We start from the raw sequence: 16,507 nt of genomic DNA on the forward strand, positions 1-16,507 counted from the left end.
GTTCTTGGATCTCACGCAAGAAGAAATTCAGGGTAAGTCCACAGAGTAAAGTGAAAGCAAGTTTGTTAAGAATGTAAAAGAATAAAAGAATGACTACTGCACAGACAGAGCAGACCCAAGGGTTGCTGGTTGCCCATTCTTATGGTTATTTCTTGATAATATGCTAAACAAGGGGTGGATTATTTATGCTTCCCCCTTTTAGACCAGATAGGGTAACTTCCTGATGTTGCCATGATATTTGCAAACTGTCATGGCGCTGGCTGGTGCATAGCAATAAGGGCAACCAGAGGTCACTCTCATCACCTTCTTGGTTTTGGTAGGATTTAGCCTGGTTCTTTACTGCAACCTGTTTCATCAGTAAGGTCTTTATGACCTGTATCTTGTGCCGGTCTCCTATCTCATCCTGTGACTTAGAATGCTTTAACTGTCTGGAAATGCAGCCCAGTAAAATGAGGTCTCAGCCTCATTTTACCTAGCTCCTATTTAAGTTGGAGTTGCTCTGGTTCACATGCCTCTGACACCTCCAGGTTTGTTCTTTTGGCTTGTACAGTCGAATGCTGGTTTCCAGTGACTGAAGGTGGAAGAGTTTTTCAAAGCTAGGGGGAAAACACTGGAGGACTTTAGAAGGGAGGTTGGTCAACATTATTTTGAGTAGATTTTTAAGTGTGGTGTAAAATAAGGGCAAACTTTTATTCTTTTGCATGTGAGTATTCAGTTTTCCCAAAACCATTAGTTGAAGAAACTCTTTTCCCTATTATGTGTTCTTGGCAGTTTTGTTGAAGATCAATTGACTATACATGTGTGGGTTTATTTCCAGGGTCTCTATTCTGTTTCATTGGTCTATATGTCTGGCTTTACGCTAATATCAGATGTTTTAATTACTGTAGCTTTGTATTAAATCCAGAAGTCAAGAAGTGTTATGCCTTCAGGTTCCTTCCTTCTCAAAATTACTTTAGCTATTCACGATCTTGGAGAGGCGGAAATGGGAATTTGTTGCTGCATGTAAATTTCAGTTATTTAAGATGAATAAGTTCTAGAGATTTACTGTGAAATATAGCGCAGGTGTTGTCATGCTGCTAATAAAGATATACTCGAGATTGGGTAATTCACAAAGGAAAGAGGTTTAATGGACTCACATGGCTGGGGAGGCCTCACAATCATGGCAGAAAGCAAATGAAAAGCAAAGTCACAACTTACATGGTGACAGGCAAGAGAGCTTATGCAGGGAAACTCCCATTTATAAAACCATCATATTACATGAGGCTTATTCACTACCAGGAGGACAGTACGGGGGAAACTTCCCACATGGCTCAACTATTTCTAACTGGTCCCATCATTGACACATGGGGCTAATGCAATTTAAGGTGAGATTTGGATGGGGACACAGCCAAACCATATCAAGTGCCAAGAGTTAATAATATGTTATTGTGGCACTGTTTACAATAACAAAGATTTGAAACCAACCCAAATGCCCATCAATGATAGACTGGATAAAGAAAATGTGGCACATATACACCACAGAACACTGCACAGCCATAAAAAAGAATGAGTTCATCCCTTTGCAGGGACATGGATGAAGGTGGAAACCATCATTCTCAGCAAACTGACACAAAAACAGAAAACCAAACACCACATATTCTCACTCATAAGTGAGTGTTGAACAACTAGAACACATGGACACAGGGAGGAGAACATCACACACTGGGGCCTGTCACTGGGTGGGGAGGGGGTTAGGAAAAGGATAGCAGGAGGTAGGGGGATTGGGGAGGGATAACATTAGGAGAAATACCTATCATGCAGATGACAGGGTGATGGATGTAGCAAACTACCATAGCACATATGTACCTATGTAACAAACCTGCATGATCTGCGCATGTACCCCAGAACTTAAAGTATAATAATAAATAATAAATAATTCACTAAAAAAATAATAATAATATGGTATGGTACATTTAAAATTTTGCTAAGAGGTAGATCTATTGTTTTTACCTTTAAAAAAAAAAGACACACATACAAAGGAACACAAGGAGGTGATAAATATGTTTATTACTTTTTGGTTATGGTGTGTGCATATGTGCAAACTCATTACATTGCATACATTAAACATGTACAGATTATTTTAGTATATCTATTATACCTCAATAAAGTTGTTCACACACACACACACACACACACACACACACACACATACACACACACAACCTCTCCTGCCTTCTGTTTCCCTATTGCGTTCAGCTCCCCTATTGAAATAATATTGCCTATTTAGCTCCACCCAGAGCAAGTTCTTCTTTGACACTGAGAAGAAAGTAAATTAATGAGGAATTTCCAGTAGTCATAACACTTGAATAAAAATGCGTAACAGTGAGTTGGAAGTGGTTTGTGTGCTGTCCTGTAGTGTGCGACCTCCCCAAAAATTGCAATAATTGCTGCTACCTACAACTGCCCTTTTAAATGATTCTTTGGAAGACAGAACAAGTGGGACAGTGTTCAGCAGGGATGGTCTTTATAGAAGGAGAAGAAGTGAGAAGAAGTGTGAACATATTTCCTGACTCTGGAGAATATGTACCTTAATCTGATTATTCACAGAATTCTAGGTAAGGACAGCCTAAATGTATGAAATTGGAGGTGAGTTTTCTAGAAAAGGTGGAGTAAGAAAGACAGGAGGAGGTAAATCAAGAAAGTTAGAGGATTTAAAGACACTCTGTAAACAAACATGAGACTAAACATTACATGCACAGAAATTCTGCCTCTGATCAGCTATCAGGCTTAGTCGTGTTATTGTTAGGGAGGATTATTTGCATCTAATAAACTCTACAAAATACTTATCGTGAGCTATATGTTAATAAGAAAGATTTCTTTTTACACTTACCTGGTATTACAACTGTTTCTATTTTAGCCTCCTGTGTTAGTGTTCCAAAGTCTGCATTGGTAGATGGGGCATTTTTATGTTACTTACTTTGGGATAGAGAAATTAATTGCTGGGTTAGGATTTGAGCTAAAAGTGGGTTACCCTCTTGAGCTAAAACCAGGACACCACAGTTCTTCCGGAGAAGCATTATTAAACATTTACAATTTCTATTGCAGCTCAAGCAGCTCATGCTTATGGGCTTTCATTGTCTATTTTACAACTTTTGTAAAATTACTAGTAATAACTCTGTGGGAAATTTAAGAAGCAAATCCAAAAACTAGGCTGACATAAAAACTTTATTGTGAAAAAGGGACTACTCCACAACAAGGAAAGAATACGGTGAGAAGACTGATTTATTATTTCTCTAATATTTCAACAGAATATATGGCTTTCAATTCCAAATTTGCACCGAGTGATTATATGCCAGTTTGGAAAATAAAATAATTGATCTGGATGATATATGAGCTCCCTTCTAAGTCTACATTTCTTTCCTCAATATCTGTTTGGGTGATCTGTTTTCTTCTCTTTCATTCTTTCCTTACTTCCTTTATCCTTTCTTTCATTCTCCTTTCTTTCCTTGTTCCTTCCTCCTTTTTTATATTATTTATTTATTTTCTTTTACTTAAGTATTTTATTTTGGATACAAAGCAGTGCAAGAGGCCGCCCACACTTTCCTGCTACTGTGGGCCTTAAGGTTAGAACTACGAAAGGCAACATGCAGGTATCAATCGGGGGGGTTAACACTCAAGTTGTGTAAACGTGGTTAGTCCTTGGATTCTCAGTTTCCAAAAATGCTGGTTAGTTCTGACGGCTTCCTTCCTCTCTTCCTCCATTCCTCTCTCCTTTCCTTCCTTTCTTATCTCCCTCATTCCCTTCCTGCCTTTCTTCCTCCCTTCCCTCTCTTCCCCCCTTCTTCTCCTTTTTCCTTCTTCACTCTACCTTTGTTTTTTTTGGATTTCAGTGGTAAGTATAATATAGAGTACCCAAACAATTCACTGGTGATAAATCATAACACTTTGAGAAAATACAAGAAAAATATTATAACCTTCATGTTAGTCATGCAAAACAGTTAAAATATTCTAGGAAGGAAGCATTATCTTGATCTCTTTATAGCAGTTGAGTGCTAGTGACAAATAGAATTCCAGCTGGCACAGACAACAGATTATTTTGAATATATGGTTTTAATTTATTAAATTAAATTACTATAGGGTAGTAATTACTATAATTAATGTTTTTCAAACAAAATTGTGAGTTTTTTCTAAGGAATGAAGCAGAAATGTTTATCTTATAATAATGTCATGGTATTGTATTAATATAAAGTAGAACAAGAAAATTGGAGACGCATAGAATAGCCAAACCAAAAGTCTGAACAACAAAAGTTGCTTTTTAAATGTCATTACCTCACTACCATAAAATGTTCTAAATTAAAATGTAGAAACTTTATTTGAGAATTTAAATTGATATGCAATTTTCTGAGGCCTAAATTCAATTTCCAAAAATTAGAACTACGTGATAGAAAAAACGTACCAGTTCCATTATAAAAACGCAATTGCAGCCGTGAGCCACCGCCTGTAATCCCAGCACTTTGGGAGGCTGAGGCGGGTGGATCATGAGGTCAAGAAATCGAGACCATCCTGGTCAACATGGTGAAACCCCGTCTCTACTAAAAATACAAAAAATCAGCTGGGCCTGGTGGCACGTGCCTGTAATCCCAGCTACTCAGGAGGTTGAGGCAGGAGAATTGCCTGAACCCAGGAGGCAGAGGTTGTGGTGAGCCGAGACCGCGCCATTGCACTCCAGCCTGGGTAACAAGAAGAAACTCCGTCTCAAAAAAAAAAAAAAAAAAAAAAAAAAAATGCAATAGCACAGACCAAGGCAATTAAAATAGCATCATTGTACAATAAAAATATGAATATGACAGTATAATACCAAATGCTAAAGAATAATGGGCATTTCTTTCTAAGTGGAATTTATCTTTACTAAAATACTAATGTAAATGAAAGGACTGTAGTGCAGTGGTTAAGAAGTTTGTTTCTCAAGTAAGAATATTTTAACTTAAATGCAAGTTTATCTCTGTGGTCTTTTGCAAATTACTTAACCTCTCTAAATTAGTGGTCTTCAAACATGAATTCCTGAATGTACAAAAAGCATTTCCAAGGACATGACATGGGTGATTTCAGAAAGTCAGTTTCCAGAACCTCAAATATGTGCTATTTTCCAAAATCAACCTACCTAGGAATGTGCTCCCAGTCAAGGTGTCACACAGTATTTCCTTTCCCAAATTCTGTATCATAATTACCTTTCTTCTCTTTGAAAAATTAAGGGAAAATTCATATCTAATACAAATGTTTCCATGGCAAGTTTTCCTAGGGTTTTAAAATTTCTGGAGTGCCAAAGAAGTGGCCAATTTAAATTATTTGTGTTGGTAAAGCCCCTCTAATTAGGGTTCGATAAATCATTTCTAGGTTTCGTTTTTGCATTTCTTTACATTTTTACATTTTTACTAAGTGCAAATATACCACTAGAAATGAAATATTTGGGGGTTTGTTGGAAATTTTGAAATTAGATATAGAATAGAAAAGTGGGGATAAAAATAAAAATAATTATTATTTCACAATCTTGCCTCTTCCATGCTCTGATTATTGCCAGAGTATATTGTTTCTGATGGAGAGTCCTATCAGAACCAAGCAAAGAGAGCACCAGTAAGAAATAATGAAGCAGCATCTTTCTCTCCCTTTCTCTCTAAACACACACACACACACACACACACACACACACACACACACACACACACATACACAGTCATGCTTAATTATGGAGATACTTTGTGAGAATACAGCATTAGGCAATTTGGTTGTTGTGTAAACATCACAGAGTACACTTACACAGATCTAGATGTTATAGCCTACCACATATCTAGGCTATATGCTGTAACATAATGATACTAGGCTGAAAACCTGTGCAGCATGTTACTGTACTGAATACTGCAGACAATTGTAACAATGGTATTTGTGTATCTAAGCATAGAAATATCTGAATACTGCAGACAATTGCAGACAATGGTATTTGTGTATCTACGCATAGAAAACATACAGTAAATATAGGGAATAAAAGATTAAAATTGGTATGCCTGTATAGGGCACTTACCCTTAATGGAGTCTGAGGATTCTAAAGTCAGTGAGTAAGTGGTGAGTAAATATGAAGAGCCAGGACATTATTGTACACTACTGTTGATTTTATAAACACTGTACACTTAGGCTACACTAAATTTATTTTTAAAGTGTTACTTTCTTCAACAATAAATTAACCTTAGCTTAGTGCAACTTTTTATTTTATAAACTTATTAATTTTGTTAACCTTTTGACCATTCTATAATAGCCCTTAACTTAGAACATAAGAACATCATACAGCTATATAAAAACATTTTTTCTATATATCCTTATTCTGTAAGCTTTTCTGTATATTTATGTTGTTTTGCTTTTTGTTTCACTTTTTTAACTTTTTTGTTAAAAACTAAGATACAAAAACACACGTTAGCATAGATTTAATAGGGTCAGGATCATCAATATCACTGTCTCCCATCTTCATATCTTGTCCTACTAGGAAGTTTTTAATAAAACACGTGGAGCTGTCATCTCCTATGATATCAATGCCTTCTTCTGGAATATCTCCTTAAGGACCTGCCTGAGGATGTTTTATTGTCAACATTTTTTATAAGTGGAAAGAGTAAACATTAAAATAATATAAATATATAGTGTAGTAAATACATCAACCAGTAACATAGTCATTTATTTTCATTTTCAAGCATTATGTATTGCACATAATTGTATGTGCAATACATTTTTATGACTGGCAGCACAGTAGCTCAGTTTACACACCAGTATCATGAGAAATATATGAATAATGCCTTTAATTATGACATTATGACAGCTATGACATCACTAGAGGAAAGATATTTCAGGGCTATTATGATTTTCTGAGACCATCATTGTCTATGAAGTTCACCATTGACCAAAACACTGGTATACCATTCATGAATAGTGTGTATGTATGTGTGTGTCTGTGTGTGTGTGAGCGAGAGATCTTTCCTCCAAGTTAGTATTCTGATATATGAAAGTTGTCATTGGGAAGCGTATCAACATATGTTTTGGAATTTAAAACTGTTTTATTAAAAAATACATTAGTAGCAGATATGTATAAAGTTTTTCTTATTTTTTAGTATTTCTGAGAAAATAATTTTAAACAAATTGCCTTTCTATAAAAGTGTAACAGGTAAACTATTAGTCACTTGATAAACTTTGGTTGCAAAGTTTTGGTATTCTTTCCAAAATTGGAAAAGGAAATACATTGGGAAATAAATACTTTGTAAATCAAATCGATTTCAATATTGACACAAAATTAGAGGAGTACCTAAACATGTTATTAATGCAACAGACTATTTTTAAGTTTCTATATGAATGTCTATTGCATTTTATGTCCAAAGTCAACTCAGTGATACTACTCTTACTAACTTTATTTCATTGTTATCTAAGTATTTATGAAATTAAGATTTTCATTCTATATTTCTATTAAAAAATAAACAAATGTAAAATCGATATTGGACTTTTGAATTCTAGTGAAGTATATTATTCATCCACAAATAGACTCATTACTTAGCAAATATTTATCTTAACATACATATTTCAAAGATAAGTTTTTTGAATAATTATTAGCATGCAAATATTGGTATTTTTAAATATTTTGTAAAGATAATATGATAATTCTAGACAAATGTTTATATATGTAGAGTCTTATGGTTAATTAAAATTTTTAAAACCATAATTCCAATTTATATTAATATTTTTTGTAACAGAGAAGTATGATGGTGGGATTAATAAAATATAATCGAGCAAAAGAAATCATTGGTATAAAATTTTGTGGGTAAAACTAAGTATAAAGACAGTATCAGAGAGAAAAGAACAGTAAAAATTACTCACAGTTAGAGGACAACATTTTTTGTAATGAATAATGAAAGATATTCAATTGTCATTATATTAAATTATATTATATACATTATTAAAATAATGTAATATTCCTTTGAAAGAAGGCAAGTATTTGCAATATGCTAGAAAACTATGCAGCCATCTAATAAAGTAATTTTGAGTACTGAATTAAACAAAATTAAACTTGAGTAAGTGCTTTTTCAAATTATTTTAAAGAGACTGTAAACTAAAATAATCCACTGCCCTAGTTTACTTGTTTCCTCTTATGTGCAACGGGAATAATAAAATTGTACTTTCTTTATGAGATTATCATGAGGAATATTGTGTATTGCCTGTAAATGTACAGCACAGTGTCTTTCACAAAGAGAGCAATCAATAATTATTAGTTTTCCAAGGGGATGAGAAGTATTATCTTTGGATATTACAGCCCTTACACATCTCTTATGTTTTCCCTATTTTAGTCATTTCCTTAGGAAAAAGAATGAAAAGAAATGTAGTATTTAAATCTAAATATAAAATTAAAAGACAACAAAATAAGGAACAAGGAAATGACGAATGGGAGAGCAGATCTTCTCATTGCTTTTAGGATAGGTATTTATTGCCAAAAAAGAATCTTCATACATGTGACCAATGTGAGGTTGCAAAAAAGTGACATTTAAAATTATTCATCTCTATTACCCTGAGCTATTATTTAAATTGTATTAGATGTGATCAACAACTATTTATTTGATATATGCATATGAATGATGGCACATAGGGTGGCAAGAGCTGAACTGTTCAAGTTACACAGATCGATGTCCATAATCTGACAGATTCTTCATTTTACACCATTCGTTGCAGACTGATGCCAATAATGCTGTAGAGGTAATAATGATCTGAATCTAATTTTGTAACTCTTCATTTTGATATAGCCAAAATTTGCCTTATTGGTAAGGGAGGGAGTAAAGTTTGTATGTAAGCTAAAATTGATAAGAATGATAAACATTCTCACTTCTGTATCAGTCATAAAGCAGATGCCTATAAAGAAATGTACCTTTTTCACCCAATTGTTTGAAAATAATTTTTGAGAAGGTGAAATTTGAAGCTTTCCATTTTTACTGGCATGTTTTCAAAATTTAATCCAATGGATATTTCCAAATAAATGATTCCCGTGATTTGAGATTTTGAGTACAAAGGATGGTTAATTCAATAAAATAAGTGAACAGAAGTCAACACTATGAAAAAAAAAAAAAACTATCCATTAGCTTTCTTCCAACAAAATCAAACATTTTATTGAATTAAGCATAATGTCATGGTACTTACTCCTCATTTACCTATATCAACATTTTTGTCCATCATAAAAAGAAAAAAAAAAGAATCTACATTGTGGTATCATGATATTGTGGCAACTTGGTCAGGTAGAGCAACTTTTTCCATAATTTCCCTCCATATGTATTTACAGTTGGGGTAGGACACAAAAAGAAATTTTGAACTCCTTGCCCTGTTAACTCCAAGTCCTCCAGGTTCAAATGCAAAGGCAATAGCTATACAAGTATTGTTTAATCAGCTTCCATAATTGGGTAAGGTAAAATCCCTATAACAATCCATTTTATATGTACCTAATACACAGAAGGAAAGTATCTTTTACTCTAGGCATTACAGCTCTTTATTAGCTCCTGTGTTACATGAGTTTTGTACTTGCTGTGGTTTGTTAGCATCCTCTATCTGTATTACAGGTGATAAAGAGTCATCAAATTATATCCACCAGAATAACTTCATAGTCTTATTTACTCCATATTCAAATGCAGTGAGTAAAACCAATTTAATAATACTAGTTAATTATTCTTACTGGGATACATTTATTTTATACTTGAAATGTATAATTTTCATTTAAGTCTTTAATCTATTTTGAGTTCATTTTAAGTATGATATAAAATAAGGTTCCAATTTTATTCTTTTGCATGTGTATCACCAAATGGTCAAACACTATTTGTTAAAGAGACTATCGGATATGATTTGAATGCATGTGTCCCTCCAAACTTCGTATGTTTGAACTTAAACCCAAGATGATGGTATTAACAGGCGAGGCATTTGGGGAAAAGATGAAGTACTGAGAGTTTCACCCTCATTAATGGATTAGGGCTGTTATAAAAGAGGTTGAAGGGAGGACCCTAGTGCTTGCTTTTTTTGTTCCCCTTCTTCTGTTGTCATCTGAAGATGCCACAAGAAAGCAGCATCTGTAAAACCGGCCTTTTTGTCGGCAAGATATGGTGCCGACAGAGTATGATGGCACCTTATCTTGGATTTCCTAGACTCAAAAACTATGAGAAATAAATTTATATTGTTTAGAAATGATTCAATCTAAGGTATTTTGTCATGGCAGTCTGAATGAACTAAGACACTATCCTTTCTTATTCTCAGCACGCTAATGGAGCTCACTTGACCATGTATGCCTGGATTTATATCTGGCCTTTCTATTCTGTTCAGCTGTCTACATGTCTGTCCTTATGGCGATCTCATAATGTTTTATTTATCGTGGCTTTGTGGTATATTTTGAAACCAGGAAGTGTGATCCCCCCACCTTTGTTCTTCTTTTTCGAGACTTAAAAAGAAATGTTATGTGTATGTTTGAGACATACAACCCGGTGATAAAATATATATATAAATAGTAACAAGTTACTATAGTTAAGTAAATTAACAAGTCCATTCATCATCTCACAGTTACCATGTTTTTTGTTTTGTGGCAAGATAAGCTTAAATCTAATTATTTAGCATTAACTAGATATACAGTAAAATTTAATCCACTGTTGTCCTCATGTTGTATATTAGATCTCTAAACTTGTTCAACCTACATATGTGCTGCTTTGTATCCTCTGACCCACATCTACCCATTTTCTCCCCCTTCCCTCTAATAATTACTGTCTTATTCTCTCCCTTCCTCCATCTCTCTCTTTCTATTTGAAATTTTTTTAGACTCCATATATAAATGAGATCAGGCAATATTGTTCTTTTCATGTCTGGTTTATTTCACTTAGCATAACTTTCCAGGCTCACCTGTTTTGTGGCAAATAGCAATATCTCATTCTTTATATAGGGCTGAATGGTGTTCCATTGTATCTATATACCAGTTATGTTACCGATTCATCCATCATTGGATACTTAGGTTGTTTTCTCTTGGCTGTTGTGAAAAATAATGCAATAAACATGGGAATGTAGATGTCTCTATAAGGTGGTGATTTTTCCTTTTGGGCATATACCCAGAGGAGAGACTGCTGGGTCAAATAGTAGTTTTATTTTTAATTTCTTTAGAAATCCTCATACTGCTTTCCATAATAACTGTACCAATCTATATGCCACCAAAAGCATACAATTTTTTTATCTTCATATCCTTACAAATATTTGTTATCTTTTGACTTCTTGATAATAGCCATCCTAACAGATGTGAGGTGATATCTTATAGTGATTTTGATTTGCATTTCCCTGATGTCTAAGGATACTGAGCGCCATTTTATAAACCTGTTGGCCATTTTTATGTATTATTTGGAGAAATGTCTATTCAGGTATTTTTCTTAATTTTTAATTGGTTATTTGCTTTTTCGCCATTGAGTTGTATGAGTTATTTATAAATTTTGAACATTGCCCATTGAAAGATATACAATTTGTGAATTATTTTGTTGATTGCTTCCTTTACTGTGAAGACATGTTTTAACTGATATGATCCTGTTAATTTATTTTTGCTTTTGTGACCCAAGCTTTTGGAGTGATATTTAAAAAATAAATCAATGCCAAGACTAATATCTGGAAGCTTTTCTTTTCTAGAAGTTTTGTGGCTTATGGTCTCGTATTTAGTTTTTTTGGATCCATTTTGAGTTGACTTTTGTGTATGAAATAAGACAAGATTTCCATTTCATTCTCTCTCTTTCTCTCTATGTTGAAATCAAGTTTTCTTGGGATCACTTAATGAAGATTATCCTTTCCCCATTATGTCCTCTTGTTGCTCTTGTCAAAAAATGTGCTAACTAAATATGTTTCAATTTATTTCTGAGCACTCTATTTTGCTCCGCTGGTCTATATGTCTGATTTTTTGCCAGTACTGTACTGTTTCCATTATCTTAGCATTGTAATATAATTACAAATCAAACGGTATGATGATGCTTCCAATGTTTTTTTCTATTTTCAGAAGTGTATTGGCTACTTAAGAGTTTGTATTATTCCATATAAATTTTTATTTTTAATTTTTTATTACAAATTTAGGAGTGCTAAGTGCAGTTGTGTTACACGAATAAATTGGGTAGTGGTAAAGTCTGAGCTTTTATTGTACTCATCAACTTTAAATATTTTTTTTCTATTTCTATGAAAACTGCCATTGGGATTTTGATTGGCATTGCATTGAATCTATATATTGCTGTGGGAGACAGGAACATTTTAACAATATGAATTCTATTCTATGAACGTGGAATATCTCTTTCTTTATATGTGTCTTCTTGAATTTCTATCAATATTTTATAGTTTTCAATGTACAAATTTTTATCTTCTTGGTTAAGTTTATTTTCAGGTTTTTACTTTTACTATTGCATCATAAATGAAATTGGGTTCTTGATTTCATTTTTATTTAGACCATTTTTACATAAAAATCTTAAGAATTTTTGCATGCTGATTTTGTAAACTGTGAATTTACTGAATTTATATATTAGGTCTAAGAGTTTTTTTGTGGAATCCTTGTTTTTTTTTTTTACACATAAGAGCACATCATCTGAAATAGAGATAGTCTTTCTTCTTAATTGTTTTATCTCTTCTGGAATTTTTGTGTTTCCGTATAAATTTTAGATTTTGTTTCATTCTTATTAAAAATGCCATTGAGATTTTGATAGGAATTGCATTGGGTCCCTAAACTCCAAAATCTGAGACCGGTCTCAGTCAATTTAGGAAGTATATTTTTCGAAGTTGTATGGATGCACACCATGACACAGTCTCAGGAGGTCCTGATGACATGTACCCAAAGTGGACAGAACACAGCTTGTTTTTATCGATTTTTAGGGAGACATGAGATGTCAATCGACATATGTAAGATGAACATTGATTCTATCCAGAAAAGGTGGGACAAGTCAAAGCAAATGCAGGACAACTTGTAGGACCAGGGAGAGAGCTTTCAGTTACAAATGGTTTTATTCTTTGGAGTTTCTGATTAGCCTGTCGAAAGGAGGCAGTCAGATATGTATTTATCTCAGTGAGCAGAGAGATGACTTTGAAGCAGGTTTGCCCTAAGCAGTTCGCAGCTTCACTTTTGCATTTAGCTTAGTGACTTCAGGGCTTCAAGATTTATTTTCCTTTCACAAGCCCTTTACAATTCTTTGGGTAGTGTGGATATTTTAACAATATTGGATTCTTCATCATTACAAGATATCTTTCCATGTCTTTGAATCTTTAATTTTTTAATCAATATTTTGTACTGTTTACAAGCTTTTCGCTTCCTTACTTACATTTGAATGTTTTATTCTTTTTGATGCTATTATAAATGGGTTTGTTTTACAATTTTGTTTTTCAGATAGTTTTTTAAATTAATATAAAAAATGCAACTGATATTTTTTTATTTCTTATTCTACAACTTTACTTAATGTGTTTATTAGTTCCAATCATTTTTAATAGCATCTTCATGATTTTCTGTATATAAGATTATAATCTGCAGAGGGACAGTTTAAATTTTTATCTTCTAATTTAAATGCTTTCATTGTTTTTCTTGCCCAATTTCTCTGGTTTGAACTTACAGTAGTATACTGAATAGAAGCAGTCACAGTTGACATTCTTGTTATAATCATAGTGCAAAAATATTCAGGTTTTTTTTTTTTCCACTGAGGGCAATGGTAGTTGTAAGCTTTTCATAAATTGCCTTTATTATGTTGAGACAATTTCCCTCTTAGTTTGTTGAGAATTTTTATTATGAAAGAATATTTTGTAGAACTTCTAGAAGAAAACAAAACACGGGGAAAGCTTCTCAACGCTGGTCTTGGCAATGATTTTATGGCTATGAAACCAAACATACAAGCAACAAAAGTAAAAATTAGATAAATCAGTGTATATCAAAGTAAAAAATTTCTGCATAGCAAAGAAAACAATCAACAGAGTGAAAAGGCAACACACTGACTAGGAGAAATATATATGCAAACTACATGTGTCATAAGCAGTTAATATTCACAATATAAAGAAGAACACTTATACCTCAATAGCAATTAAGAAATGACAATTTGAAATGGACTAAGGACTTGAAGAGGCATTCTCTAAAGAAGACATACAAATGGCCAAAAATATATTAAAATGTGCTGAACATCTCTAGCTGTATTAGTCCATTCTCACATTGCTATAAGGAACTGCCGGAGACTGCTATAAGAAAACCTCTTTTCTTCATATTATAAATTATCATAATTGACTCACAGTTCCACAAGCTGTTACAGGAATCATGGCTGGAGAGGCCTCAGAAAACTTACAATCATGATGGAAGGTGAAAGGGAAGTAGATACATCTTCATATTGCAGAACAAGAGAAAGAGAGAGTGAAAAGAAAAGAGCTACAAACTTTTAAACAACTGGGTATCATGAGAACTCACTCCCTATCATGAGAACAGCAAGGGGGAAATCTGGCTCCATGATCCAATCACCAGGTCCCTCCCATAACACTGGTGATTACAGTTTGACATGAGATTTGAGTGGGAACACAGAACCAAAGCATATTATTCCACCCCTGTTCCCTCCCAAATATTATGTCTTTCTCACATTTAAAAACTCAATTATGTCTTCCCAACAGTTCCTCAATTTTTAATTCTGTGAATAAAAAATGACATAGATAATTTAATAGCTATTGCATTGAATCTATAGAATAATTTAGGCAATATAGACTTTTAACAATATTGAATTTTCCTGTCCACGAGATGTTTTTGCATTTGTTTGTGGTAGTCTACCATTTCTTTTATCATTATTTTGTAATTCTCCTTCTGAGACTTTTCACATCCCTGGTTAAATGCATTCCTAGGTACTTCATTTTATTTCATCGCTATTGTAAATGGGATTGGCGTCTTCATTAGGTCTTCAGCTAAACTGTTATTGATGGAACACTACTGATTTCTGTATGTTAATTTTATACCCTGAAACTTTACTGATTTTGTCAAATCAAAGACTATTTTTTGAAAAGACTTTAGGGTTTTCTAGATATAAGGTCACATTAGCAGCACACAAGAATAATTTGACTTTATCTTTTTTAATTTAAGTGTCTTTTGAGTTTTTTTCTTACCTGATTTGTTCTAATTAGCACTTTCAGGACTATGTTGAGTAGAAATGGAAAAAGTGGGCATCCTTTTCTTGTTCCAGGTTTTACAGAAAATTTTTTCAACTTTTTCCCATTAAATATTATGTTGGCCATTGGTTTGATATACATGGCCCTTATTATGTTGACATACATTTTTTCTATGTCTAGTTTGTTGAAGATTTTTGTCATGAAGCGATGCTGAATTGTATTAAATACTTTTTCTGCATCTATTGAGACAGTCATGTGGTTTTTATACCTAATTCTATATATATGATATGTCAAATCAATTAGTGTGTGTTGAAACATCCTTGCATTCCTGAGATAAATCACATCTGATGATGTTGTATTATGTATTTAATGTGCTGTTGGATTCAATTTGCTAGTATTTTACAGAAGATATTTGCATCTATGTTCATCAGGGATTTTGGTCTGTAGTTTTTGGGTTTTTTTTAATTGTGTCTTTGCCTGATTCTGATATCAGAATAATGCTGGCCTTGTTGAATGCGTTATGGAGAATTTTAAGAGTCCTCTTTAATTTTTGAAGTAGTCACAAAAAGATTGATATTCATTTTGCTTTGTATGCTTAATAGAATTTCCCTGTGACTTCATCTGGTCCTGACCTTTTATTTCTTGGGAGATTTATTAGAATTGCTTCCATCTTGCTACTTATGATTGGTGTGTTTAGGAATTCTATTTCTTCCTAGTTTAGTCTCAGAAGTTTGTGTGATTCCAGGAATTGATTCATTCCTCCAGGTTTTCTAGTTTGTGAGCACATAGTTGTTTAGAACAGCCTCTGATGATCTTTTGTATTTTTGTGGTATCAGTTGTAATATCTCTTTTTGCATTTCTAATTGTGTTTATTTGGATCTTCTCTATTTTTGTTTATTGTGGATGGTGGTATATTAGTTTTGTTCATATTTTCCAAAAAACGACCATTTTGTTGATCTTTTTTAATTTTTTGGTCTCTATTTCACATAGTTCTGCTCGATTTTATTATTTCTTGTATTTTACTAGCTTTGGTTTTGATTTGCTCTTTCTTTTCTAATTTCTTGAGGAAGACTCTAAAGTTCTGAATTTGTGATCTTTCTGCTTTTTTAGTGTCATCAGTTATTGCTATAGGCTTTTGCAGTATTCCACAGATTTTGATATGGTATGTTTTCATTTTCATTTGTCTCAGTTTTTTTTTTTAATTTCTATCTTAAATTCTTTATTGACCCAGTGATCATTCAGGAGTATGTTGTTTAATTTCCATATGTTTGTATAGTTTCTGAAGTTCCTCTTGTTATTCATTTCTAGCTTTATTCCACTGCAACCTGAGAACTTACTTGATATAATTTGATAT

At 33.2% G+C, this 16,507-nt stretch overlaps 1 long non-coding RNA gene across 1 annotated transcript; it reads right to left on the bottom strand.

The window, feature by feature from the left end:
- Positions 1–5,180: 5,180 nt before the first annotated feature.
- On the bottom strand, positions 5,181–14,667 carry LOC116529523. Its single transcript, XR_004259530.1, has 3 exons — positions 14,541–14,667; positions 6,921–6,927; positions 5,181–5,192 (listed from the first exon to the last, which is right to left on the bottom strand). It is a non-coding gene; the product is annotated as an uncharacterized LOC116529523 (long non-coding RNA).
- Between the last annotated feature and the right edge of the window lie 1,840 nt (positions 14,668–16,507).

The sequence above is a fragment of the Sapajus apella genome, unplaced genomic scaffold (genome assembly GCF_009761245.1).
Source record: "Sapajus apella isolate SASKATOON/1434 unplaced genomic scaffold, GSC_monkey_1.0 scaffold3, whole genome shotgun sequence".
Lineage (NCBI taxonomy): Eukaryota > Metazoa > Chordata > Mammalia > Primates > Cebidae > Sapajus > Sapajus apella.